We start from the raw sequence: 27,213 nt of genomic DNA on the forward strand, positions 1-27,213 counted from the left end.
ATTTGACCCTGATGCTGCAAACTCTTTTTCATGCACACTCACCTTTGGAAGCTGTACGAGCAAAAGCTTTACCTACGTGACTCAGTTTACAGAATCAGGGCCTTATACACCAGGATTGACCATGCCAAATATCTATTGTCATAGCAAGCAATCAAAAATGCAGAAATGTGATTTTGTAAAAAAGAGAATTAATGTTCTGCAAGGGATGACCTGCGTGTCTGGGGCATTTTTCAAGCCGCACTACCTTGACATTGCACAGTCAATTGCTCCGTCTCATTCGCAGTCAAACTGCTATATTTTTAAAGCCTCAAGTTAATGGCTAAATGGAAGTAAAATAAATCATTAGCCAAAATATCTATGCCATAAAATGTCAGTATGGAAGTATGAGCCCTTCTTGTTGAGTTTATTTTTCTGGCAACAGGGCGTTTTGGTGGCAGGCAGGCACAGCAGAGAGAGAAATGTGTTGTTTATTCCCTGGTCTGTAAAACCAATCCACCACATAAGAGTGCAACTTAATCATACATCCACTGACAACTCCTGTTTAAGCCACTCGTTATCAGTCTGTGACACAGAGAGAGATTTTGCTTTCTTTTTCACCTTTTAATGTAATTCTCAAGATTTTATGAATGTATCAATTAGAGATTTCCGGTAATGGAAAGCAGGTTTCAAACTCTGGAGAAGTACAATAAATCACCAACCATATGGGCTTTTGTCATTAAAAGAAAGCCGTAATAAGACAAAAGCCGGAGTAAGTTAAAACAGCTGAACAGCGATCTGAGGCGGTCTTATGCAAAACCCGCTACCTTGGCTTGTTCACAGGCAGCTTCTTTAGAAGACTGAAAGAAAACCTTTTTCAACTCTTTATTTCTTGGCTACGTCGGAAAGCAAGCAAAGAAAAAGCCAGCTCAGTGCCGCTTTTCATGCTCTGCTTACTTTGTTTTCACATGAGATTCTGTATGCTACCTTTGTTTTTTTTTTCCCCCTAGCTTTTTAGAGGGCTCCTTGTGCAAAACAATAGAGAGTCCCGATAACAACAGGCAGTTGCTCCAAGGCCTGGTTGTTCAGCAGAATTCACTCCAAGAAACCGAGAGGGGTGTGTTCAGCCTTTTTTCCATCACCGGCCTTTACAGTTAGCAGGCCAGATGGCACGAGATGGGCGCAAAAAAAAAAAAAAAAAAAAAAAAAAAAAAAGAAGTAACGACAATAAATAATACTGCGACTTGCGACGTGGACCGAGCTCGGTTACTTCCACTTCATCACACTGTTTGGAAGCGCCTTTGATGTATAAAAGCACCCCCTAAGATAATGAAATGCGGTGGCAGCTGGCTAATGGCTGGGAAAGTGCAAACCCTGCATTGAACTCTTCCCACCAGGCTATTCAGCACCCAGGCAATGTCAGTCTCAAGGAGACGGGGAAGAAACGGAGGTTTGTTGCTGTGCAGCCTTTGGGCTTGTGGGCAGGCTGCTGTAGGTGGGGTATTATTTGCCTTGCTGAATAGAAGTGATGTGCCCGAGGCACAGGGAAAGTTTTTACTGTCTTAACACATTAACCTTGCAGACTCTGTCCTAGAAATGTTAAATGAAGCCACAGGGTCATGCTGCTTGAAGAGACGCTGCTCTTGGGTAAACTTTAAAATGAGCTGTATTTTTTTTTTTTTTTTTTTTTTTACTCCAATCCTGTCAGTCATGCAATCAGGGTTAGTTTCCTTTTGGGGAGGACTCTCTCGTGGCTCAGCTCCATGGGAAATAAAAAAATAAACACATCCAGTCCTTTCTCTCAGCTGCTCCAGGCCTAAATGTGGGGCAGGGTAAATGACAAAGATCCAAAATAGGCAGCGGACACAGACAAATATGAAAACCCTATTTGTTCAGGAGCTTTGAAACAGTAGGGGATTTATTCCTTGAAAACAAAGAAAAGTTTCTGGTCTCTCTGTTAAATGATCCTGTCTTAATAATATTATAATGGGGTCTGACCTGCAAATACTTGATTAGTTGTGCACTTATCTTCATGCACGTCGTTAGTTCTGCTAACCTCAGTGCCACGGTTTGTCACCAGAAAGTTCAGAATACGCACAGACTTTGCAGGTGTGGGGCTTGCCACGGCCAAAGGCGGCAACAGCAGAGAAGGTGCAATGCGAGATTTGAAATGAGGTCTCATCATAAAAAAAGTAAATGGTGAAAATTGAATTTACTGTCATAAATATTTTGGGGAAAAAGAGATCAGCTCTGTCTTTTATTATTTGGCAGAAAAAGATTATTTTTTGATAGTTAAATTCTGGAATATTCATGCACAATTATAAAATTCAACTTGCCAGCTGTCTAGATTCAAGGGCTGGTTTATTCTGAAATATTACTGTCCTGAGTGTTATGATCTTGCAGGCAAGGGCAGGGTCATGTCTGACCAAATGGTCATGTTGTGACGCTTTTATCCCCAGAATAGAAGTCCATGATTGCCTGAGAGCTACGGTAGCCTCCGAATCTCATCGATTCAGGAGGGGGCAGAAGATTAAAAAAAGGGACATTTTGCATACTTTGTCTCAAATAAGTCCCAGATCCATGCTCAGGGCAAGGCTGCTGAATCTCAGTGTGTATTTTCATTGACTGTGTGCCAAAGGTGTATTGATTATTGTCACTTAGGCTAATGTGTACTGTATCCCACAGTACAGCTCTAATGTATTTCCTAAGAGTAAACATAAGTCAACGTCACCAGAATTTTCAGTGCCAAGTGGGAATAGCTCTACTGAATACTAAGATTATGGCAGCAAACTTCTGATCTGTTCCTTACGATCCCCTATCCTGGCAATGTGTTGTTGCTTTTTAGGAAAAGTCTTTTTTGTTTCATCTTCAGTAAGAAATCCCAGCCCGGGTGGATATATTGGCTCTATCAGTCAGCCTTTGACCATTCCTTCCACAGAGCTTGTTTTTTAAATCTGGTTTTGAGAGCTGTTTGTTTGACAGACTGATTCGCAGACTTACGGTTGTTTGTTTCTGACTCTTTCTGATTGCTCTGCTAATCTCTAGACTTTGGCCTCGAGGCTATTATTTATATTGCACTTTTATTGGTGTTTGTTATTTGAAACTTTGTTTTCAGTAGATTTGCGGCCCCTTTCTAAACTGCTTTTCTGATTAAATTTTGTCGAAGAGGTTGGGTGGATTGCTTTACCTTTTTTTCCCCTGTTTGTCCTCCTCCTAATCATTCAGTTGAGAACTCACCTACCTTTTGTTTGTGCCTGCCTTTGTGATTTGTTCTCAGATTAGAAGGGGCAGCTGCACAGCTTTTACTTTTATTAGTTCTTTGCAATGGGTCAGGCAAAATATTAACTACTCATGTACTGCTCTCCCAGAACCTCGAGTGAATTACAATAGAACTCTTTCCTCCACAGTTCAGAAAAAAAAATATATTTTAATTCTTCAACTGTCACTTCACGCAGGATTTTTTTGTGTGTGTCTAGATGTACCTGCTATAAGGATAGAATGAGCTTAAGTATCAGAACATAGGAAACAAGCCTGACTTTTCCGACAATTTGTCTAAACTTATTTTTGCAAGAGTTTAAGTGTGAGATTCAAATCCAAATTTAGGCGTCAGCCCTGCAATGCCGGGAGCTCAGTGGGATAAATGCAGGCATCCAGTATTTCCCGAGCATACGGCTTTCCAAGGCGTTGTGGTTCTTGGCTTTTTGATTCTTTTATCTACCACAAAATGTAGTTTGGTCCTTTTTAGATCGGCTAATAAAGTGGCTTCTGTCTTGATTTGGGTGATTTACAAAGTTTTGCTATTTCTCAGTTATTGAGCGTTCTGCCTGTTTACATTTACTGCTGACTGCTTGGTCAATGCCTTATCCGTAATGGGGAGCCAGCTTTCCTACGATTTACTTACTATAATCTCTGATGTGGGGCTTTCTTCCTACTAATACTTTTCCAAAATGTGTTTTGTTTTTCTTTTGGCCTCAGTGGTAGGTGAGGAGGAGGGAGAGGGGTGGAATACGCCATGGATTAAGCTAAGCTTCCCAAAGATTGATTATTCATACCAAATTTCAGTTCTTTTACAAATTTTAGGTTACTAGGTTTCAATTTCTCAAACTTGAGGCTCCAAGACCTTGGCTGAGCAAGAAGCTGAATGGCCACAATGACAGCTAAAGCCAACAGTCTCTGCGAGCCCTTCAGTTTTTCAGGAATTGGACGGGATGTTCAGAACTGGAGCTTCAATCAGGAGAGAGTTAAGTGCAGAAACGCTGCTGATGGTAAGCAATTAAGTGCCTAATATTTTGGATTCCAAATTAACTGATGCACAATTAGGGGGTTATTTTGAAAATGTAGTTCTTGGCAAAGCATGATAGCAGTGTAATACACTAGCCAATACTGAATTTGTCTATGCCCAAGTCTGTGTGTCTACCTAATGTGTGCCGAGGGCTGATAAAGAAGATAGTTAAACTGGTTTTCCTGTTAACCATTGCTATTTCTTTGTACACTGTGCTGAATGGTTATGTACCACCTAGTGGGACCCTGGTTATTGAATTTTGTTTTTCTAATTATGGCATGTTTTAAAACAGGCAGTATATGTCTGGTGGTTGAGATTTGTTCATCTCCTGAGCGATCCCACTCCTGATATGTTAAACCAGGTTACAATTCCTCTCACTTCTTCACATTTCAGCTACCAGCAGTGGATCTGCTTTGCTCCTTCTTTTTAGGCTGAACGCTTAGGTTATTCCCTCAGCTCTACGCTGGCTCTTTTAACCTCATTTCTGTCCAGTTCTGTATAAGTATTTGCCTCACATGTTTCAAAGGCACATTAGCATTCATCATTCTCCTGACTCATGCTTTCTAACCTCCTGGCTGAATGGTTTTCTGGGTTCGTTTCCATTGCTCATACTTTGTGAATTTTTGGCCGTTTCAATTTGCATTTTTATCAGTCCTCTCAACCATCCATCTTTAGCTTTTATAATGTGTTAAGTGATTCTTTTGACATCTGGGGTTGCTGAAGCGACACACAGGATGGATCCCACTCTCTTTTCAGGCTGACGTGGTGATGGTCTCTTGAGGTCCTTTTAACGAAACCTCCACTTTCTGGACTGCAGCCTGAGCTCATTCCAAGCTCCATTTCGTTCCGCTGCAGGTGCCACTAGCGCAGTGTTTCTTTGAACCACCGAAGCTGTTATATTAATAATTGGATTATAAGAATAGTGAGTCGTTTGATCCTTCGTGTGCTTTTGATGCTGATTCTGCTTTAGCATTTTGTTTTGTTTTAATACAAATACCTTAAATAAAGTTAGTTTCCTAAGATGTGCACGGATTTGCTTCAGCAGATCAGGCCCCATTCTCTACATTCATTTTGAGTTTTGTCTCCCAGCCAGAGTCTGTCAGAGGTGCATGGCATTTGAGAGAGATTTTTTCTGTCTCTCAGGAGTGAGATTCAACATCTGCTGTAGGACTGACTTCAAAGGGTTTCTCCCAGTCCCACCTCTGTGGAAATTTAGCATACTTACACCGGCAAATCTATGAGTCACTATAGTACAGCGTCTTATCTGCTGGAGTCCACAAAGCATTTGACAGTCTTCTTCAAAAACAATGCATTTAGGTGGTTCATTTCCAAAGGAAAAAAGTCAGAAAAGCATAATTTCTAGAGTACAGTAAAAAAGAAAACCAGAATGTTTTGTGGATTATTTTTTTTTTTTAAATCCTCCTGACTGCCTTTTCTCAGCAGCGTGGTAGTGTACTTTTGAGCCACCAGGTCAGAGTTTCTCCTGGAAATGCTTTGTAATTGCCTTTGAGCTCCAGAGTGCTCCAGAGCAGACCAGCCCTCTCCAGGAGAAGTCTTCAAGGGTATTGCCATTACTCTGATCTATTCAAAGTGGGTTGCTGGAAATCTCTGGGCTTGCTGCCAGAAGAAATGGGATTGATTGGAAGACCCTCTGTGCTGCAAGAAACTGCAAGCAGAATTCTTTGAGAGGACTTATTACCAGTAAAATGTAGGCACTCTCAAAGTGAGAACAAAGTAAAACTACCAGCTGTCAGCTAGAAGAAGGAGGAAAGGAGGAAAGAAATGAAAAAACTTAGTGTGTAGTTGATAATTAATCTGTAAGGTGCTGCAGACTGCACTTAGCCTTTGTAGTATCTAGAAAGAAAAAGAAGATGTCATCTATGATCACACATATTCCCCTGTACTTCCATCAGAGGGTTGTTTAGGCCTTACATCTTCAAAGATTTGTGCACATATTTAATCTTACTGAATTTTCAAATGGTAAAATTAAGCATGTAGGTCAATCTTTGCAGGAACGAGATGTGCACTTTTTTTCCCAAAGTGCACATCAGCCAAACTAAACTGCAACAAAAAAATCAGGGAGTGTTTCCAAACCATTGTGTGTAGACTTGTTTGGAGGGTTCCTGAATTGCATCTCTCTCCGATTTCACCGATACTCCGGAGTATCAGGAATGCGATGGATACGCATGATTTTATTTGAGTTATCTCAAGTGCTTTACAGTGAGCCAAATTTCCATTTTCCAGTAACTGAGTTTTCAAGAGGGAAAAAATTAATATCTTACTCACTTATGACAAAACGCAGAAAACACACTCATTTGGGAGAAAAAAAATATGAAATCTTATAAAAATCTGCTTTGATTAAGGAACCAAAGCATTTTATTAGGAGGCAAGGTGGAAACGGGATGACTATTTGGGTGGAATAGCTCAGGTTTTGTGGGTCTGCAAAGATCTTTCTTGATGAAATGTGTCCATATGAAATTTTCCAAAATGGTTATCTGCCTTGGATGGAATATTTCTGGAAAAAAACTTTAAAAGCAAGATAGTTAAGTCTCTTCTGAAATCTACTTTTAAGAGAAAAGATTTTTTTCTTAATAAAAAGGCAAAACCCCTCAACCCTTCAATGAATTAATTGGGGAACACTTGCACCTCTACAGGTCTGAAATGACATTCTGAAACCCGACAAGGTTTTTTATTTTTAAGGAAATTTCTTTTTGCCTTCTTCTCCTTTGGACAAATTGACCGGTGTTGGACAACCTGAACATTTTAAAAAATCGCTTCGTATGTGCTCTGCTGAGACTTGTTACATTTTGGCAGCTAAATTCTCAGAAAATGGGAAAAAGAGATGAAGCAAAAGGGGAAAAAATAAAAAAGGAGATCAAGGAGAAAAATAAGATAAAGGCGATAAAGGAGGAGAAAAAGAAGATAAAGGAGAAAAAGAAGAAAAAGGAAAAAAAGAAGAAAAAGGAAAAAAAGAAGAAAAAGGAAAAAAAGAAGAAAAAGAAATCTGTCATTCACAGACGTATGCTAGCTCCAGGGTGCCTTGCTTAAACCAGGACTTCTCTGGTGCTGCTTCTCCCAGTTGAAGGTGCTACCTGGGTGCTGGGAGCTCTTGTAGAAGGTGAGGAGACTGCTTGGGGCTGCTCAGGTGGTCTGGAAGAGGAGTTAATTTGCTTTGTATGAGGAGTGATCAAGAGCCAAGGTTCAAGCCCGGTGGTAGTAGGGGGTTTCTTAGTAAGATAAGGATCATGAAGGATGAGCTGGGAATGCTTCGTGGTGGAAAGAGAAGAAACATGAGGGTCTGGGAGAGTGAGACCAAAAGAGAGGCTGTGGGGAAATCTAGGAAATTAACAGGGACAACTGGATTGGGAATGAAGGGTATTTGCGTGAAAAATGTTGGGAAGATTGCAACTGAATGGGATAGGAGGGAATGCTTGGGCCTTGGATAAGGAGGCTGAGGTGGGAAGGCTGGGACTGGGAGAAAAAGTAGAAGGCATAGGGAAGAGAGGGATGGGAGCGGGGCAGTTTGGGCAGGACAGATAGGTCAGGACAAGAGCGTGTGGTCTTCTCCTGCGCGTATCCCTATCCGCAGCCTGGAATGAAATGCCAGTTTCTTCACTGGCAGCAAATGTCTGTGAAATTCCCTGCCAGATTATGTGCCCATTCTTCTTTAGTTTAATCAACCTTCAAGAAGGAAGTACAAAATAGAATTTGAAATAGCTGCTTGTTGAGCCCGCTGAGCACACTGAGGCAGGGTGGAGGAGGGCAGGGAAGAAATGTGTGATCATAAAATTAAGACTATACCTGAATGCATTCGCATAAGCAGGCTGGATTGATGTTGCCCAAGCAGCTTTCATTCTGGCATTTCCAACCTTTTGAATGCTGACTCTGCAACTTTGGTTTAGTTTTAATGCACTTTAACTATATATGAATAGAAAACAGTAGAGATGTGGCACAAAAGGCCATATGGCTGGTCAGAATTAATTATATACAGATCTAGCTCGTGATTGGGTAGGCTCCGCAGTACACCTTTTCCTTTCAACTCTTGTTATTCCATATATTCATTTAATTTAACAATAAGAAACTGAAAACATCACAATGTGGAGTGAGGAAAGCTTTTTAATACCGTTTGATTGTTTGCCAAAGTTCTTGCAAGTGTTCCTGTTAGGACATATTATTATGTACTATATACAGCATATTTATGTTCTTACAACATGTTTAAACTTCTCAGTTATAAATTTCTCGTATGTCTAGAATTGCCTGGGAAAGCAAACCTGCACAACCTGCCCTTGTCCTTCTTCCTTGGCAAGGTCGATGCACCTTTTGCCAGGTTGGTGGGATCTTGAAGACAAGGTCAGAACTCCATGGCAGACTGCAAATGGGTGTGTTTACAGGGGAATGGGAGAAATTCAGAGGAAAGCAGAATGATTTATGTGAGATGAGAAGATAGAAAAGTGATAGTAAGAGATCAAAGTGTGTTGATTCAGTTGTATAATTTGGCCTCAAGACTAGTAAAACACAGGTTACAGTTCACCAGGGGGATTTTTTTCTGCTAGCCTGTTCTCCTCCCAACCGGAGAGGAGGGAAGGGGGATGGGAAAGGAAGGAATCCTCTGATCTACCTTGTTTTCATTTCTACCAAGCTCAAGCAGAGCTCAAATGGGGAGTATTGGAGCATAGCTGTGTGACAGGGTCCTTTCCCTGCCTGTCTTCAATTCTTCTTTTTCCTCCTCTTTTGGACAAGATTGTAGCAAACTCTATTAAATATTAATGTTTATCACACAATGAATTTTGGATTTTGTCATCAAAAATAAGGCAAGTTCCTCAAGATGCTTTTCATGGTGAAAAATGACAAAAAGTGTAAATGGGAATACTTATATGATCCTTTATGTTTTAGTGCTAGAAGTATGTGAACAGTGAAATTGCAGAAGTTCAGAAATGCCAATAGGAATGCACTTCATTGTTTCTTCCTCAACAAGTTCCTACATGCACCTATTACCACAGAAGGGAGATTTCCTCCTTGTGTCCTTGCCCAGGACTCAAAAAAAAAGCAGGCAAAAAACCTCCCTACATTAAGTTCAGGACAAAAGGAAATAAATTGTCCGTAGGGAGGCTGGTGCATAGTTCCTTAAATTCCTGTTCCCACTGAAGTCTCTGGGAACTTTTTGATGATTTAAAGCATGGCCAGGATTTCTCCACTGATGATGAAAACTTGGCCTTCTAATTCTTTGGAAAGTTAGTTTTATTCTTTGCTTTCTCTCATCAAGTGGTTTCTAGAACAACTTTGTGCTGCAGCACCATCCAACATTTACTTATGGTGTGGACCCACAGGGCCTGATGGTGTATTGTCCTGTAGCTATTTTCAGCAGATGCAAATGGTTGAGGAATATTGCCTTAAGAGAGTGAAGGTGTGTTAGAGGCATTGACCCTCCATGAACTGTTTACAAGTGCAAAGCAACAGGGAATTCAGCAGTGTTGGTCTCATAAGGAGCTCTTCTTCCCTTGCCAAGATATTGGCTGTCCTCTTGGAGCATCACTACATTGCAGATTCACCCTATGTCATTGTTCAAACAACACATGTAAATAATAGATGTTTTTGTTCATTGGCCCAAATCTGAAAAGCTAGAGGGGAGTGCGAGAAGAGTCTGAGTCAAGCAGAAAAGAAACTATTCAAATTTTAAGCTAAATTCAAACCCTTTGATTTAATTTGTGGGATCTTCACCACCTTTTTCCCTGTCAGCTGGATTGTTTTAAAGCAAAACATGTTATTTCAAAAGGAAAAGTAAAAATTTCCTTTAAAAAAAATTAAAATAAACATTTCACCTCTTCCAAACAAGCCTTTCAATTTTAAAATGTCAAAATGGAAATGTCACTAGTCACTATTTAAATGTTTTCCTATTACTTTTTAGTCTCTCTCCCATCAGATAGGTAAAGCCTGAATTATTTTCTTCCCTTGAATTCCCTGGGAGTTGTGGGGAGACAGAAACATATTCATCACGTATACTTCGCCCAGCTATAAAACTAAATAATCACTGAAGCATCTTCTGCTTGGGTATTGAAAAGCATGAGATCTATTATTTGCATTTCAACCTCTGTATATCATAGGCTGGTGCTGCTTGCATATAATTCAACCTTCTCTTGCTCAGAGCGGAAAACCTTGACAGAAGTTTGGGTGACTAACTTGCTGCTTCCTTCCATTCTCACTGCATTCTTTCCCACAGTGTGAATGCTTATTTTGGTGTAATTTGGGATTTGGAGTAGTTTGGTTTGGAAAGGACTTTTAAAAGTCATCTAGTTCCAACGCTCCTGCAACGAGCAGGGACATCTTCAACTGGATCAGGTTGCTCAGAGCCCCGTCCAGCCTGACCTGGAATGTTCCCAGGGATGGGGCATCGACCACCTCTTGGGCAACCTGAGCCAGGGTTTCACCACCCTCATCGTAAAAAATTTCTTCCTTATATCTAGTCTAAATCTACCCTCTTTTAATTTAAATCTATTAACCTTTGTCTTATCTTAGGCCCTACTAACGAGTCTGTTCCCATCTTTCTTGTAAGCCCCTTTTAAGTACTTGAAGGCCACAATAGGGTCTCCCCGCAGCCTTCTCTTCTCCAGGCTGAACAACCCCAACTCTCTCAGCCTGTCCTCATAGGAGAGGTGTTCCAGCCCTCTGATCATCTTCATGGCCCACCTCTGGACTCGCTCCAATAGGTCCATGTCCTTCTTACGTTGGGGACCCCAGATCTGGAGGCAGTACTGCAGGGGGGGTCTCACCAGAGCGGAGCAGAGGGGCAGAATCCCCTCCCTCGACCGGCTGGTCACCTTTCTTTTGATGCAGCCCAGGATACGGTTGGCTTTCTGGGCTGGGAGCGCACATTGCCGGCTCATGTCCAGCTTTTCATCCCCCAGTACCTCCAAGTCCTTCTTGGCAGGGCTGCTCTCAACCCCTTCATCCCCCAGCCTGTGTTGATACCAGGGGTTGCCCCAACCCAGGTGCAGGACCTTGCACTTGGCCCTGTTGAACCTTATGAAGTTCACACAGACCCACTTCTCGAGCTTGCCCAGGTCCCTCTGGATGGCATCCCATCCCTCACGCATGTTAGCTGCACCTCTCAGCTTGATGTCATCTTTAAAACTTGCTGAGGGTGCACTTGTCTATGTAATGGATGAAGATATTAAATGGTACTGGCCCAGTACAGACCCCCGAGGGACACCACTTGCCACTGATCTCCATCTGTACATTGAGCCGTTGACCACTACCCTCTATTTAGGATATTAGTCTTATAAAGGCTGGAAACTATGATCTTTTGAAATAGCTTTATTTACATGAGATGGGCCCATTAATGTATCTTTATGCCTATTGATTGGCATCCTTCCTGGGTAATCTGTAAAAATAGCTGCTTTCTTCCCACCAGAAATTCCTGTATTCTTCTCCAGTCTCCTTTATCCAAAATACTAATACTAATACCCTTATCCAAAAATCCTAATTTAATTTCTAGGTATCTTACTTCCTGCAATAATGGAAAGCCCCTCAAGTATCTTACCACGCCTGCTACTGTTTACTATATCAGTTCCACATGCTATTATGATTTCCTGTAAGAGGAGATGAATAGATGAGTTCTGCAGTGAAATCAGGAAAAAAAAAAAAAAGCAAAAGCCTGACCAGTGCTTTTAAAGAGAGTAATCTCAATGGAAAATGTTAAATTGGTTCCACAGTACAAGTGTTAGATGTAAAATCTTGCTCTAGCACAGGCTCCTAACTTTCTCTTTGGTTTTCTGGCCGGCGACGGATGTTGTTTCTGCCACCTGTTTGAAGACAATTGGGCAACTGGGACCATGGAATGATGTCCAGTTGCCTTTTTTAGACTATGAATAGGGCTTTTGAATTTGGCTGTGCTGAGCAGTTTGGGGCTGAATCACTCTGTAGACTTGCCAGAGAAAGCGTTTAGCCTATGGACATGAGCCAAAGCCCACTGAATCTCACAGCAAGGCTCTTTTTGGCTTCGGTGGGCTCTGGCTCACGCGCTATATGAATGACAATTTCTTCTCTGGAATTATCAAAAATTCCTCATTTTTAGTTTCTGTTTTTCTTTTCCCAAAGGGTGTCACCCGTATTTTTCAGTTTGAACCATCGCCGCCTGGCTCTGCTCTTCCCTTCCCTGCATGGGATGTTAGGGCTGATGGTAATGTGGATGCTCCGTCATGAAAAAGTCAGGGGCAAGGAGCCATCTCAGAGCTCAGCTGCCTGAACTGCTCTGTACCCGCTGCCCACTTTTACTTGCTTTTCATTTCTGAATGTGTGCTATTTCGAAACGCCTCAAATACCGTTGGATTTCAAGCTATTTTGGACATGAGCATGTCATTTCCCTTCCCTCTGCTGCAATCACAGTTGGATCCTGCAGGCATTTCCCATAACAGGCCTCAGTTATCAACGGCAGGAGTTTTAGTGTATTTCCCTTCGCAAAGACTTTTGTTGCCAGATGGGAGTTGTTAGTTGTTTATATCAGGCTATGAGTAATGCCCTTTTGCTAGCACTGTACACAATGTTTTTTCTTCTGACATTTATTCCTTCTGTTGTTATACAATGTTAGCTTTGCAAGTTATAAAGAACAACCTTTTTCCCTCAGGTGTCCTTTTGTGTGCTTTTTGCTCATTTTTTGAGATTCTTTCTCTTCCAATTTCAAAGGTGAAAAGAATATATAAAAATAGAAAAATGAACAACAAGCTTAGAGACCTTTCCCAGTCTGCTACTCAGTGCTGTGAATTGATGCTAAACATAGATTTGTGGGTCCACTTTCAGGTTTCTCAAATTCCATTTCTTTTTGAGTCTCCTTTACATCTGTTATAGGACCCTGCTTTCATGCTGTTTTCCTTGGCTCTGTGGGGCACAACCTAAATTTTACCAGCTCCCACTTCCATTAAATGGTGCAGTGAGCCCTTTCTCTGCAGACCTCACTCCATCATAATTCGTTCAATAAGACCTTATCCTGCTGGCCATTGACCATGTTCTGTGAGAAGAGCCCTCAACCCATGCTGATTCTTAGTATTGATTCTCAGTATTTGGTCCATCAGCCTGAAGTCTTATCTTGATAATGAAAACTGTCCGTGATAACTTTAGCACCTCTCTCATGCTCTTTCATTTCACAGATAGATGAAATTTTTTATCCTTCTATCTGCTTGCTTCCCAACTTTTTTCTGCCTTTTTATTCCAACGAAGTTGGCTTTAGCGTGACTGTATAGACTGTCTGTAAGGCACTATACATTGCTGTAATGGTGTCAAAACCGTGTAGACACCTTCAGAGCCAAATTATCATACTTGTGCTACAGTTCTGCATAGAAGACAGAGAGCCATGCCAATCCCAAGCCCTCCAGAAGGCTTTGGACAGCCCATGCCTACCACACTATTTCCCTGTGTTGCTTCTTGCACATAGATGTATAAAAATCCGCTCCAAAAGCCCACTGTCAGGAAATCTCCCGATTTCACACAGTTCCTCGGGGACCTATAGATCAGGCTCCCTGTAGACCTGCCAAGAAGATGTGTCTCTTTGACCTTCCACGCTGGCTAAACAGTTTCACCTTTTTTAGGTTTACAAACCTTTCCCACCAGAAGCACACACCCCGTTGCAGTGAACTAGAACCTCCCCAGCTTGCTCTTGCTCTCTTCAGTTATCTTTCGCATACCTCTTAGAAATAGTCTTTAACAACTGTAAAAGCCCTTAACCGTAAATATATGGGTAACATCTGCACTCTGCAGTCTATAATGATAGTTATTTTAGGAGAAACTTGGCAGAACTTCTGATCGGATCCTAATTATATGTTTGCCCTTTTGCCTTTAGCCACCACTTTGGAGTCTCCCCCTACTTAGGACTGTGGAAGGGTTTGTGAGAACATACAAAGAAATAGGTGACTGTTGTTAAGACTCTGCTTTCTCTCCAGCACTAATTCAGCCATGGAGAAAAATAAAGGAAAAAATACGCCCTCAGGTATGCTTTCCTTGATGCATATAAATTCAGGTCCCTTGAAAATATTTATCTGTAAATAAACAGCTTGGTTTAGTCTTGTTTCTCAAGGTTATCTGGTTGCAGGGTATAGCTTGCACTTGGTAATAAGTGAAAAACAAGTTTGATCACTGGAATTCTGTTATTTTCATCTGCAATATTATGCAAGATCAAGGTAACAAATTTTGTTGCCAGCTGGAGCTGCAGGGTAACAGGCTGCTGCTGGTTTTCCCTGTAGACAACAGTAAAGAACACATTTTATGTCAAGTAATTGCACTAACAGGTGCCGTTGAGCAACTGTGTTTTGGTTGCGACACTGTTGTGGCTCAGTGCTTACCACAAATGTTTATATATAAAAAAAATTCAGTTCTGCTTTTAAATTCCTATTCAACTGACAAGAAAGAATAGGGTAAACAAGGGTGAAGCAATAACTACAGTTTAAAAGCTAGAAAGCCTCCTTCCCACTTCTGGTGGGTGAATACCACTGTCCTATCTCGAGTCTTTCCTTGGACGTTTATCACAGCAACCGTAATCCGGCATCCAGTGCTGACAACATTAAGACCCGTAAGAACTGGGTGAGATGCTTGCAGTGAGATAGATACATGCTGAAGTGATTAGGTCACGTATTTAGGGAATAATGTCATTTCACGCCCCGAACGCTGGGCGCTGACTGCTGTGCATGCTTTGGCCGCTCTTCCTCGCTGCCTTCCTCCCGCGCTCGACCCCAGGGCTCGGCTGCCTCCGCTGCGGGAAAGGCAGTCGGCACGAACACAGCACTTGGGAGTCTGGAGCATTTAGGGAGTAAAGTAATGGCGGTAAGCCTGGAGAAGGTTCCTCCTGGTCTTGTGAACCTGTGTAAGGTAACCTGCTAAAACCATCACCTCGTTGGTGCCAGGCCCATGACAGTGTTTAGTTTGGGCTTTTCAAAACTGGGGACAGCTGGGGGGAAGGGCCCTCCAAATAATTGTATGAGCTGAAATATAAGAAAAGCTTGCAAGACATTTGGATAAAACTGGGGCCGTGGAGCGATTAATGGAATGAAAATGAGCTGAAAACCTCATGTGAGCTGCCCCAAGGGTGTGTTTACAGTGTGGTAGGTATGTACAGTGATGCAATGGGACTGATATAAGATCTCCTAAAGATGGATTCTCCAAATCAAAAATTAACCATCTGAAAACGGGACCAGTGGCTTTACCTATCTCCTTAGTGTCCCCATGAAATCAGTGCACACCTTATACTGTCTAACCTAGATGTCTATTCCAAAATTCAATGTATCTCTTTTTGGAAGCCAAACACGTATGCCTGCATCCTGCCAAATGCATCCAACCTAAAAGACATCAGCTCCTCCTGACAAACACACTGAGAGCAGTCTGGAGACAGCGCAGGAATCCAGTAGTGTCTTGCTTGCTTTGTCTAGCACCTCCATCTCTCCGTCTTCCTACATCTTGTGCCTACAGTCTCCACGCCTTGTTGGTCTGCCTTAGCTTCTTCCTCAAAGCTTCTTTCTTGCTTTTATCATGGGTAGATGACTTCTGCAAGAACTGCAATATTTGACAAGGCCTCCTTCCCATGGTTTCCTCAGCATCCATCTTCTCTGTCTTTTCCTTCTTAGAGGACACGGTGTTTGCTCACTTGTGGGGCTTCCTCCCAACCCTCCAATTGCTCCCTTTCCTCCATGCGTACCCACCAGCCTTATTTTGCTGAGCTTTTCAATCTTACTGATTTCTTTTCACTCTAAAGCCAATGACTCTCAATCCAATTACCGTATCTTAATTTACTGTTTATCATTGCTACACTAAATGTACACAAGCATGTTCTGAGCCATAGCCGAGGCAAGCGTACATACTGTTTCCTAAACTTCAGTGAATATGAGTTAAGATAATTCACATTACTTCACACATTCTAAGGTTAAAGAGTGCTCACAGTAATGAACCCTCACTTCGACTCATTCTATATTTTGGCACCCTAAGACTTCCCTGTTCTCATTCCCTCCACCTTTAATTCCTTCTCTCTGTGACTAGTAATTTTCTTTTCTTTTGGACTGGTGTAATACCCATAGTGCTATGCAGGTATCTTTCTGAATGGGTTATTTTAGCTCAGTTTTGAAGATGGAGCTATATTAATCCATGACTTTTCCATGTTATGCTGTCACACTTTGGACGACCAGAAGAGCGGATGACTATTCTGTCTGAAACAAACATTAGAGTAATCTCACAGAGGCTTCCAGGGGGATTCATCCTGGCTCCATCACAGGGTGCTGTGAAGCTTCTCCATGTCCTTGACTGTAAAATCCCACTCCCAGCCCCTTTGCTTCCATGCTTGTGAGAATGAAAAACTTTTTCATGCTATGGAGCGATGCTTTCAGTTTGGGCGCTCTTTTTAATTTGTTTTCTGAAGGAAATACACTCCCACACTTTTACTAACAGCTGTTTATATGCATGGCTGTGGAGGAGTCCCCTTGCTCTTGTCTGTAGAGCACTCTTGTGTGATGTTATAGACAGATTACCATTGCTTGGTACTCTTCAGAACACAGTGTTTTACAGTGTCTTCATAAATCCCTTTCTTACACAATGCCCACGCTACAGGCATCAATAACATTCATATTTTTATCTCTTCATCTTCCTTTTTTTTTTTTGTAAACAGCTCAATGAAACCACCAAAGTTGGCACGTGTTTCAACTGAATAGCCACAGTATTGCAGTCCTGTGCAATACTTTCCCCATCCTCTCCCCGTACCCCAGATGCCACGGTCCCTTACACTGACACATCCAAAATGTGGTTGGATACTCCTGGCAGAGACTGAGTTGTGCTAAAGATGGGAAACAGTTGAGAAAACTTTCTACCAGGATGAAATGGCTGTATCCAACGGGTACCGAGGGCATTACTTACCTGCTCACGTCAGCGTTTCTGGCAGGGGACGTCATGGTTGAGCAGTGAACTATAGTGCCCTTAAAAGGGCTTTCCTCGTTTGGGGCTCTCCGAAAGATTTTGGGCAACTTCAGGTTAAGAAGACCTCTGCTGTATGATATAGTTTGACTTGGTCATTTTTGGGCACTTGATTGGTCTTAATAAGATTTTTATTTTTGCATGTAATAAGGCTAATGTGGACACAACATAGTAGTACATCTTTTTCTAGTGCTTACAACTGCTGCTTGCGTTCAGTTTTGCAGGGGCAATCTGATGCTTCAGACTGGGCTGTTCTGCTGAACTTCTAAAAATCGCCCTCTCTTGCTGTCAGCCAGCAGGCTCTCGGGACCTGCCTTTGGGTGCCATTCCCGGGGCTGCAAAGTTGTCCTGGGCACAGCAGTGAGGACACCCCAGCTCGTGGCATGAGCAGCACCCCTCCTCAAACTGCAAACCAGGCAAGTTCACTAGAAATAAAAAAAATCTGTATTTACAGAAAAGCTTGCAAGACATTTGGATAAAACTGGGGCCGTGAAGCGATTAATGGAACGAGATGAGGAGAAAGTGTATAAATTTGATCATTTAACACCAAATTTCATGTAAAGATCCTGAGGGATTAGCTGAATGTGAAGCTCAAGCTTAAAGTTGTGAGATGTGAGACTATATGAAATTAAAACAAACAAACAAAAGGGATGGTACACTTGGGATAGAGTAAGTTGTTTCAGTCCCTTATTGTATTTCCCCATACCGAGAGGGCTTGCTCGCTGCGGCAGTGGCGCGGCGGCTGCCATCTCACTGCAGAGCACTGCAGAAGGTGACGAGAAGAGACAAACTCTGATCTTCTTTTGATGAGTTTCTGGGCTTTCTTCTTTCTGCCATTCACATGGCACGGGAGATAAAACAGTCTGATGGAAAGGGAGCATTTTTATCTATCATTCTGTTAAGCAAAATACGCACGGATTATAACTCATCTGTTTTATTGAAAACACAGGTGAAGGACAAGAGGTGATTTACTTTGGTGAAGCCGAAGGAGAACTGTTGCTTCCTGCAGCAGGAAACCACCTCCTACAAAAAGAAGGTTGCAGGATAACTTCTGAGCTGGAGCTGGGACTACTGAGGGTCAGAAGGAATGTTGGAAGGGAGGGAGGGAGCAAGGCAGAGTTGTGTCTGGCACAAACGGCTGGTTTTGGGGAGGTATCAGCTCCGGGTTTCTCCAGGTGGGAGCAGGGCAGGGTGGGACATGGGTCACCTGTGGGAGAAGCTGGTGCTTCTTCAGTTATCTTCCTTCTTCAGCCGCCCAGGCAGCAGGACACCCTCGGCGATGCCAGCCTGTTACCCGCTCCTCACCCCCGTGGAGGCAATGGCAGCTGTCAGTGAGCTTGCTTCAGATCCCAAAACTGCTTCAGATGATGCCATGGACGGTCTGGCACACCAGACCCTGGCTGGAGGGCTGCTGTGTGCTCTCGTATGCCCACCGTCCCCACTAAGGCTTTCTGTCACAACTCAAAACTACCAGATGGGAAAAATGCTCTTTTCTCTTTGGTAAAAAAAAAGACCTAGGCAAGCAGTATCACATGTATTCCCTCAAATATTAATAAAAAAATAATACCAGTGGAAAACAGCTTCTGTTACCAGGAGTTTGCCACCTGAGTTGAAATCCATCCAAAGACTATTTTCTTTGACAGATCATCTCACGTGTTCCCGATTACTGCTCATATTTATGATCAGACTGCTTAGAAAAAAAAAAAAGAGGTGTCTTCACTGCCTGTGACTTGGCTCTGCCGGCCCCAGGACACGTGCCTGTGTGCGGAGTGTCTCCCCACCCGTGGGGGTACACAGCGTTGGTGGCAGTGGGGCGGTCGTGGTCTGCGAGGATGAATGCTCTTTCTCTCCCCGGTGACAGTTGTGGTTGCTGAGGGGCTCCCGTTTGCTTTAAAATCATGTGGTGAGGCTGGTGGTGGTGGTGGTAGAAGGGAAGAGAAGGAGGGGAGGGATGGTTTGCCCAAAAGAAGGTAGTTACTGTTTAACGACACAGATTCGCTGCCGGACGCCTCTGTGTGAGAAGTTCACAAATTTCCTGCAAATGCTGTTGCTGGGAAAGGGGAGTCTGCTTAAACCATCCGCCTGTTTCTCTCCTCCTGGCTGCAGAATGAGCATTTGCTATTCCTTTTCTGGAAGTGCTCCTTACCTGCCCCCGAGGAGCAATGTTTGCCCCTGCCCTGCACCAGCACTTTTGCAGCCCCTTCCAAAATTTCCTTGGGAGGAGCAGGACTTGGCTCTTACTCAGGAGGAGTGGCCCAGCACTTTTTAGACCTGTTGTTCTTTAACTGAAAGACTTTTTCCTATCAGAAAATAAAGATGTGACATGGCCAACCTTTCTGCCTGCAGACTGGAATTATAAATGGGTGGCTCCAATGTTTTGCTCACGTCTTCCCACATCCACAAAGGTTGTTAAAAATTAGCTCCCAGTCAGGAACTATTCAGATACTTATCTTAATGTTTAAACAGCTGTTTTCCTATCGGTGTCCTTCCCCATGGTGTATTCCCACAAACTGTCTGCTTTCATTGTTGTGCAGGGTAGAAACAGAAGCTGACCGTCAGCAGCCTGCCGGTAAAACATCAACTGGAGCAGTAACAACCAGATATCCTGGCATGATGCAATCCATAGAAATTACTCTGAGATGTTAACATGGGGCTGGGCAGGGAGGGGAATAGCAGAGGCACCTTCCTGATGTTTAAAATATAGATGGCATTTAAGACTTTTAACTGTTTTCTTAAAACCTGATTTGATTTTCTATTCTCTTCTGAATCTTCAATTCCAGCCAAAGACATCCCTGAGCTAAGAAGAAACAAATAATTTTTCCATCAAAGTCTCGGAGAGATGAAAATTTCAGGGGTTTTTATTCATACAGCTACAACCGCAGCAGAGCTTCTTGCTCTCCCCTCCTTCCTCCTCTGCTCCTGCCAAGTCTGCCGTTACAGAGAGCGATGCCAGGCTGACACGGTAGGTTTGATTCTGCTCTCACGGACAGTGATGATGTGTTAGGAGGAATGCTGTGAGGGCCTGAAAGTCTGTATTGCTCTGGAAATTAAAAATTGAGGGTTATGCAGCTGGATTACAGCTCTTCCTGAAAACTGAGAATGTGGAAAGCAATGAACACAGATGCTAATTTCCTGGGAAAGAGGGAGGAGGTTTATGTTTCTATACCTATATATGTGAGAAGAAAGTTCATTTGAAGTATATGAACATTGAACCAAATCTTTTTCCCTCCACTCATGAAATTTCTCCTGCTAACACTGAGGCAACTATTTGTCCCAGGCAGCAAGTGGGAGGGAATTGCACTTGGTGTCAGGTCAGAGCACTGGTGTGCTCAGATTTGCTCACAGCAGAATCGGTGCGGGTGGTGCTGTTACGAAAGCAGCAGCGAGGAGTGCTGCAAGCCAGCACAGCTCTGAGGCTGGCTGCCCCTTGTCAGGTGATACAGAAATCAGGAAGGATTCACATTTTCTCCTCCACTCGCACGAGAGATAATGGCAATGATGTTTTGTTCTTTGCCCTGCTTTTAGCACTAATTTGCTTTAACTCTTCAACTTTACTTAGCTCTTTGATAGCTAGTTCATTTTTGAAAAATAAAACCTCATTTTTATCTTGATCAAGTCATTTTTTATACCGATTGCTGGGCTTAAAATGCTACAGGTCTCTGCATGAATCACAAAAAGACAGAAGACATCTCAGATTTCATGGCTGTTTACGGTAGGGCTAATATCGAGTCCTTTAGCCAGCAAAAAACATTAGCTCAAAACTCAGAGGACTAGAAAAAATTACTTTGCCTGATTAGCTTTAAGCTGGCATGTCTGAAAACATCAAACAAGCATCAGCCTGCTTTTGAAATTTGTTTCCAGTTATAGAAAATGACCTTCTTGATTCCCAGCAGCATCACATCCTAACTTAAAAAAAGAGCTGCACTTTCCTCACATCCATAAAGGTGCCCCCAGACTCTGATGTGTTGGATAACACTGCTGGAGACCCCTACTGAAATCCTCCCATCCATGTTAAGAGGGATAGGGAATCAGAATGATCTCCTGTCCGCCCTCAGATCCAACCTTTTCTGCAGGAGGGTCTCCTGATAGAGACAAGTTGTCCTTGAGGTGAAGAATATTCCTTCAGCTGGCGATATTCTGGCGTTGGAACGGTCTGCGTTGTCCCGAACGCCAGGAGTTTTCAAATGGACTTGCAGATGAGGACATCCCAGGATATTCTGATGGAGTCCCTCTTCGTCTGTACGTGACATAAGACAAAACATGTACTGGTGGCACAGGAGGGAGGTAATGGGTGGCCTTGTCTGAGCCCCAAGGAAAGTCAGAGCACAGACCTGCCAGCCCAGGCAGATTTATCAACCAAACTGGGAGACACCATCTCCCAGAGCGTTTCTTTTCTCCCTGCTGTCCAGAAGCAGCAAGACATCTCTGCCAGACAGAGAATATTGAGAATTGCAATGACAAGGGTCCAAGGTCCCAGCGCAGAAGATGCAGAGGCAGGAGGATTTCCCCGCAAGCCTTCGTTTATGTATCTGGGGCTTGCTCGGGCTCTCACTAGGGGAGGTAGGAGGCAAGTTGTTGTTAACTGCGGAGGGAGGTAGGAAATTATTCAAGACTAAGGAAATATGAAATTAAAATGATTAGGTGTTTCCTTTCGGGGCTATCAAACCCAGCAGTGCTGCTTTAAACTAGGTAATCTTCTCGCCAGCCCGTGCAGCAATTTCAAACAGGTGACTTTAGCTCCTACAGATTTCAGCAGACTGAAGTCATATAAAGAGGCAAGGACCAAGAATATTCCAGCAGTTTACACCATGTAGAACAAGCATCTAGTGGTTTTTTACAGTGGCTATTCTGTGTATTTATTTTTCATTCCCCTTGGCAAAAGTATCAATGAACAGAATTTTAGAACCAAGACATGAATTCATTTCTCTCAGGCTCTTTACAACCGATATTCTGATATTTACCCAGTCAGGATAACCAGGTCAATTGTTTTTGGCACAAATCCATAAGCATCAGTTCCTCTGTCTGGTAAATGCTGGTTTTGTAGCAATCGGCGGGGCTGCTGTCTAGTCCACTTCCAAAACATCCTGGTAGAAAACAAGGAGCAGATTTAGCAAAATAGCCAAGTTCACTCAGAGCAAAAGCAATCATCTGAGGCAGGTCATTTCCATACACACACGTAAGAGTCCAGCAAATTGGCAAAAACATCTGCAAAAGCAATAAACAGCTCCAGTTTACAATAGGTGGAATTCCCTCCAGTGCCATAGTTTGAAAGTGGGACCCATAATATATAGTTTGACAGCAACCTTCAACACGAAGGGAAATTTTATCCTATGACCTTTGGCCTTATCCTTAAAATTTATCTGTCAAACTTAGCTATAACATCCAATATGTAATTTGATTGAATATAACTGCTTTATATGTTGTGTGTGGTGACAGTTCTGATGAGTTATCGGAATTGCAATGCCTAATGCAATCAGTTCTCAATGAATTAATAATGCTACATCTGTAATGAATTTATAATCATCATATAGATATCAATACAAAAATAAGACTATGAGCTTGCCAAGCTTAGAAGGATGTCTGCTTTAAATTTTGGCCCTGAAAAGTGAGCAGAACTCTTTTGATAGTAACCTGCTGTACTTCAAACGCCCAAGCAAATGCTTATGAAATTAGTTTTCTAAGACACTTTGTACATTTTTTTCCTTGAAAACAGTTATCAGATTTTAGGCCAGAAAAGTTGTCAAAGGATGAAATATATCCATGTTCCAAGGACTATAAAAAGGGCTGGTTTGCATTTTAATTTTAGGTATAGTATCAAAATACGCTTGAGTTCTGTATTTGCATTAGTAATCTAATAATCTAAATCATGCTTACATGATGCTGAACTTGAAATTGGCCATTACAACTCAGTTTTTGCTGTTGCCAAAATCAACTCAGTGTGCAGCATGGCCAAATAAGCCCTCAAAATGTTGGGCATCATCAGGAAGGATATTGAGAACAGGACAGGAGGTATGATTTTCTGCTGTTCTAAACCTGATGTGTCCCCATCTTGAGTACCATGTGCCATCCTGGTCTCTGCATCTCAAGAAGGATTTAGTGAAGATGGAGAACGTACTGAAAAGGGCAGCTACTGTGATCAAGAGGATGGAGCAGCTGCCTTAAGAGAAGAGAATAAAAAGTCTGGGACTGTTTAGTTTGGAAAACAGAAGGTTGAGGTTTGTCATAAAAAGAAGGTGGCAGATATACTGAGTGTGGAACTGTGGGCCTGTGCTACTTGGTGAAATTAGTAAAGGACCAGCTTCAAGTTAGTAAAAGGAAGGATTTTTTTTTTCCATTGGGCAGCAAACTTCTGGAACTCGCTGCAGCTGTTATCAACAGATTCAGAAAGGGATAAGACACATTTGTGAATATTAGAGGCAATAGGCAAGGAGTTGTCCTCCAGCACCTCCAACAAGGGGAAAGGAGAGAAGAATGTGTCTTCACTCTCATGCACCTCCCAAATAGCATCTGGTTTTTTTATGTGTTGAAAAAAATACTGTGCAACATGGACCAGTGGTCTGACTCAGTAGGCACTTGTTACAGTTTTATGCTGTACGGCTGCTCTCTGTGCTGAAGAGGATTTTAGTGCTAGTTGTATGACCCTTTTTTAAAAGAGAGACTGAACAAGCTGACAGCACAACAGGATGGGTTACTGAAATAGTAGCTGGAACTTTTCCCTCCAGGAAAGGCAAACACTCCTGGAAACACTGAGAAATTTTTGCTAAGAACAGATTTTCCCCCATTTTCTCACCATTGTTTTGAAATGATAAGGAGTGATACATAAACCACCCAAATGTAAGGAAAGAGATGTCACAATACTGTATGTCTCCATAAAATCCAGATAAAAGCGTAACCTCTGTGAGTAGACAAGTCCTTACAGAGTATTTCCCTTCGTGTTCTCTTTTCACATTTCATGTATCTGTCCCAATTTTGGTAGGTTAATAACACTCTGCCTGCAAGTCCTTAACGTTCATTTGCCATCCAGCCTCATGTCCCCGAATCTCAAAGCAGCTTGGTGGAAGGTTGTTGCGTATCCTTCGCATAAGATGAAGAGTGCAACCTGAAGAGTGAAGTAGCCTAGCACATGGGTACTTGTTAAAACCTTCATTGCTCAAATCCATCTCATGGTAACTTTTCCAGACCTTTATCCTTGCACTTCACACTTGTCAGAATCGAAGAGACAATAACTCATTGTTTCTGGACAAATAAATTCACACTATCCTGTTGTGTGAATCCTACAGGCAGCATGAGAGCTACCAGAGTGTGAATTGTTTGCTTATAGGTTTTTTTCATACAGGAGGTGCACATGGCCTTTCCCTTTTTTTTTTTCCCTCCTGCACACTGTACCACTTACTAAATAGAGGTCGATCATCCTAGACTTTTCTCCCAGCTGCCCCGTAAATAATAAATAATAAACAACGCTGTGTGAAGCTAGGCATGAAGGATATTGGTGGTTTGCCATTAATCTTTCAAGCAGCAGCTAGATATCTCCTGCCAGTTGCTGTTTGCTAGGTACATTTTATGGTTCTCTTACTGGATACTGCGTGTGTGTTCATACGTGTGTGGGGACTGCTCAAGCTCATTTCGGGTGAGATGCTTGTGGGTTTGCTGAGAGTGACCAGCTGAAGGCAACACAGTGAGCTACCAGTGCAGCCAACCTGGATTCTTAACATTTGCTATGTTTTTTTCAGACTTTTGCCAGAGACCCTAGATTTTGCAGCTTCCTATTTCCAGCCTGGTGCCAAGTACTATTCAACTCTTTCTCAGGAGAAACCCAGAGCTGTGAATCTGCATGCCATTACTCCCGATTGCAAATATCCTTACACAGTCTATGGTTCACTGATGCAGAAGTCATAGCCTATGGTCTACGTCTACGCAGTAAAGAAATATTTGAGAAATTAAGTTCAAAAGAGAACAGTTCACTGTTCTGAGCCAAAGGTGTCTCAAAAATAAAAACCATATTCATAAAGGCTGGACCTTCATATATGAAATTTCTCATAGTGTTCACACCACTAGTGGAAAATAGCAGGTGACCTGCAAATTGAAATTAAGTTAGAAACCACTACAGTGTTCTTCCTGCTTGGCTGGGTTGGTTTTTTTTGGGGGGGGTTGTGGTTTTTTGGTTTTTTTTCATTGTTTTGGTTGCTGCTAACTAAGCCATTAGATCATTCTCCTTTTTGTGTGATATATTAGATCTTGACAAATGAGTAGAAGTAGTTACGCTATCAGCAGTGGGGGGGTGTGGAGCACTCCTGGAGGCCCTAGGCAGACCCCAGTGCCCACTAACATTACTGGTCCTGTCCTTCTGGCTTCCCGAGGCAACTTTTGCCACAGCCGAGAAGGAAAGTAGTAACAGGACCCTAAGGTATGTCCGTGGCAGAGCAGCTGTCAAAGTGTCATGCTATGTGTTGTGTATTTACTAGGTAGGTCTGCCAAGAGCTGGCACGCTGAGGAGATAAATCTGCGATTCTTGGAGCAAGGCAACACAGCGGCCTCAGAGAAAAGCTCGCTGGGTTGAAGCGGGGCAGCTGCTGCAGCCCTTTGCTTTCCAGGTGCAGGATGCTTTTCACAGGGAGGTTTGTGTGACCCAGAGGCAGTTAGGAATGTGATACGGTCTCTGCTGGTGCATGAACTGAACTCTTGTTTGCTGTTTGGCCAACTCCTACCTTCGGGTATGTCTTTGGACATGCTATCCTAAACTGCAGTAGATCCAATGACTGCAGAAAGCGGCCATCTGGACGCTGCAGGTGAGATTTATCCCTTAGCCAAAGCTAACATAAATCTCAGACTCGTGCTTTTCTTTGGGATTTCAGTGGGGCTTTGCAGAGCCAGCTCAAAAAAAAAAAAAAAAAAAAAAAAAAAAATTAAAAACTTGCTTCCTGCCAGAAAGCAGAGCTAGAGGCAGGATGGACGTGGGACGGAGACGTGTGGGGAGCCGGTTTGCTGCTCTCACCGCTGCCAGGAGGGCAAGGGGTGGCCGTGCTGGCTTCTGACAGACATCCACCCTGGCTTCCTCCCTTGCTTTGCAAAGGGAGCAGACACGGCTGGCTCCAGCGCGGCTGAAGCTGCCGAGGGTGTTTTGTCGCTGCCCGCAGTTACCGCGAGACTTTGTTCACAGCCAGAGCTCGCCGGGGTGCTCCGGCTTGGAGGTGGCCCTGCTCGCAAGGGTGAATCTCATCTCGGCCGGGCGCAGGTGGTCGTTCTGCATCATCTGTGGGAGGATTTCACAGCGCTGAGGTTTTGCTTGCCTTTTTGAGCTTAAGTTTTGCCGTTTCTGAGAAGCGTCCTTTCCTCTTTAGCGTTGTCGTTCTGCAGAACGACTCACCACCACCTTCTGTGTGGGTGCAGGCACCGGACCACGACTTGCAAGATCCGAGCTCGTTTCCTGCATCAAGCCACAGATTTTTATGCATAACCTTAGGAAGTTACTACAGCTCATCCAGGCATCGCTTCCCTGCTTGCGTGTAGCTCTCCACTTCAGTGGAGGTTGCTGCAGTAGCTCAGCTTAGATGTGAACGTCTAACAGCCTAAGTCATGATGAAGAAACTATGGTTACTCAAATTATTATTTGAAAAAAATGTTCGCAGTAAGGGCTGGGGAAAATTTTAAGCAGTTAAACAGCAAAAGTCAGAGCGCAGCTTGGAGCAGCAGATCAGCCCTGGTGCGAGCACTGCTTGCTTCACTGCAAACTGTTACAGCTCCAGGAGGTTTCCCCCCCCACTTCTTCCCAGTTAAACCCTAGAAGTTGGAACCAGTCATGGCAACGCGAGCTGCTGACAGTTTACCAATAGTGTGCCTGTCCCTCCTTGTCAGGACCAATTAGATTCAAATGTTGCAAAGTTTTCCAAGAGAATTAATGGAATCAGCACTAAGCAGCAGTGCACCAGAACTGCACAAAGGCAGTTGGGGCTTTATTAATTGCAATGGAAAAGTAGGCAAGTGCAGTGGAAGAAGGCAGGCATTTGGACACGAGGAGCAAC

General features: G+C 43.0%; 1 long non-coding RNA gene across 1 annotated transcript in view; it reads left to right on the forward strand.

The window, feature by feature from the left end:
- LOC142045018 (uncharacterized) overlaps positions 1–27,213 on the forward strand; it is a 48,882-nt gene that overhangs the window by 14,693 nt on the left and 6,976 nt on the right. Inside the window, exons 3-6 of the long non-coding RNA XR_012654497.1 lie at positions 4,057–4,241; positions 17,411–17,610; positions 18,144–18,230; positions 19,975–20,156. This is a non-coding gene — a long non-coding RNA (uncharacterized LOC142045018). The remainder of the gene's footprint in view (positions 1–4,056; positions 4,242–17,410; positions 17,611–18,143; positions 18,231–19,974; positions 20,157–27,213) is intronic.

Source organism: Buteo buteo, chromosome 26 (assembly GCF_964188355.1).
Source record: "Buteo buteo chromosome 26, bButBut1.hap1.1, whole genome shotgun sequence".
NCBI lineage: Eukaryota > Metazoa > Chordata > Aves > Accipitriformes > Accipitridae > Buteo > Buteo buteo.